At 34.7% G+C, this 2,133-nt stretch overlaps 1 long non-coding RNA gene across 1 annotated transcript; it reads left to right on the top strand.

Moving 5' to 3' along the window:
- The first annotated feature begins 557 nt into the window (after positions 1–557).
- LOC121812312 lies at positions 558–1,929 on the top strand. Its single transcript, XR_006052988.1, has 3 exons — positions 558–808; positions 1,283–1,345; positions 1,618–1,929. It is a non-coding gene; the product is annotated as an uncharacterized LOC121812312 (long non-coding RNA).
- The last annotated feature ends 204 nt before the right edge of the window (positions 1,930–2,133 follow it).

Raw genomic sequence — 2,133 nt, 5'->3', positions numbered from 1 at the left:
TGGTGATGTTTCAACTAGTTTACTGTTTTTATATGAGCAATTAGTGTAAGAAATAAACAGCAGTCAGGAAAGTGTGAAAAGATACACTTTATTATCACATCAGTCTATAACGTTGCACAACTACGACTTTGAAGTTTTGATAGAAATATTGTGATGAACACTAATATATTTTTTTTAATTTCCCCACTCGCCCATGTGGGCAGACTTTTAGCCTTCAATCTCAGGTTCTCTACCAGAGGCCTTGGAGGTTGAGGGTCTTTGCTGTCCCTAGGACTGTATTCTTCTGGACAGAGATCTCAGATGTCATTTCAGAATCAGAATCAGAAAGAATCAGAAAGGGTTTTATTGCCAAATGTTGAGCAGGTTTACAACATTAGGAAATTGCTGCGGTGCTTCAGTGCAAACATACTGTCATAAATTACGCTTAAATAGACATGAAAATAAAAATAAGAATAAGAATTAAAAGTGCTAAGTAGATAGATATATACACACTGTAAACCCCAACAGTCCACCTGACTTATAAAGTTTGTGGATACAACAATTGAAATGCGTCACAAAGTTGAAACAACTTAAAACTTTTCTGTTCTCTTAACGATTCAAACAGTTATAATTGTACATGGCTTAGAAGTTAAGAGTAAATACTGCTTTCTTAATTATGATTTTTGAGTAAATGTTTTTTTTCCGAGCTCCGCATGTGTACGTCATGACGTCATGACGTTTTCTCTCTAACCTGAACGACGTTGACAGAAAATTCTGTTCAATATGGCTGCCCTTCTCGAGCGACTGGAGAGCACATTTGGAGAAACTTGTAAGTAAAACGGAACCTTCGTTATGTTTATTTTTTCCGTAAAAAAGCAAGTATATTAATATGTTGCAGCCAATAACTTGTTTTTGAATGCGCTGTTGTGTTAAAAAGCACAGACCCAGGTGGTGAATGTTGTTCGCTGTTGTTCGCGCTCTTTTTCAAACCGATGATATCGTCAGTTTTACAGTTTTAACCGATTAAAACACAGTTTTAATAAGAATTGCACATAAAGAAAGTGTCTTAGTGATATTTTAACGACCCGTTGCCAACGCAAGAAAGTTGGCGTTTTTACAACAGCAGCCTCATTGTTCGGCCGGGTTTTTTTCTTCTCATTAGCATCATTCAAAAGTGACTTAGCTAGCAGTGGCAACTTCTATCTTAAACAATTAAAAGTAATACCCAGATTGAAATATAGCAAGGTGTTGTATATTTAGTGTGCTGATAAGGTTTTCAGTATTTTTATTTTTTTATTCCAAGGCTGAAGACCGAAGAAAGAAACTTCAGACTGCAAGTAATTTCAGGTGGAGACAGTAAACACAGGTGAGTTGAAAGATCTAATGAAGAGTCCTTTCTTCATGGCCATTAAAACATTTGTAGGTTAAAAGACCTGTTTTTTTTTTTTTAAATCATGCCCTGGCTTTGTCACACTGAATCATGTTGAAAAGATATATTTTCATGGCTCCCCCCATTACCATTTCCTTGTACTTCTTTCTACCAGTCTATTTTATTTTGTGACATTAACATCTTAAATGTACCCCTAATTATTAATAGCTGTGTTAGTATTTATAATGCATTTTTTTTATCATGTGCAGATCTACCAAGGGTCAGTGGCACAGTTCACCTTTTGTGGTAAGTTATAACACTTCATATGTGGTCACATAAGTAAGTTGTTTCATCAGTTGTTCAGTTCTTATAAAATGTTGTATAATTGTACCAAATCACTGAGGATACATCCAATGTGTAAATCACAATCAACAATTTTACTGTGATATTCGCTCGTGTTTAGAGAATCTCCATTATCTTTGTTACTGAGTTTCCATTTTTGTAGGGCCAAATTTGTATTAAAAATTAATATTTTCATATGATGTGAAATGACTCAATCATTTCTAATTTTTAGAAGAAACCATTCATAAAGTGCAGATTTCAGTAGTTGCTGAAATGCATATAAAATGTCCCCCAAAAAACGTCTTGATACGTTGATTGGGGTATTTCAAAATTAAAAATGTTTAGAAACCCAAATTTTGACTGAAAGTTTCATAATCTGGACGTGTGATGTAACTGAAGGGAGTTGTATGTTATGCGCTGTCGGCAGTAGGTGGTGTTTGTGA

This window comes from Haplochromis burtoni, unplaced genomic scaffold, assembly GCF_018398535.1.
Source record: "Haplochromis burtoni strain Fernald_Lab_line unplaced genomic scaffold, NCSU_Asbu1 Contig_524, whole genome shotgun sequence".
In the NCBI taxonomy this organism is placed as follows: Eukaryota; Metazoa; Chordata; class Actinopteri; order Cichliformes; family Cichlidae; genus Haplochromis; species Haplochromis burtoni.
This window is presented reverse-complemented; position numbering and strand designations above follow the sequence as displayed.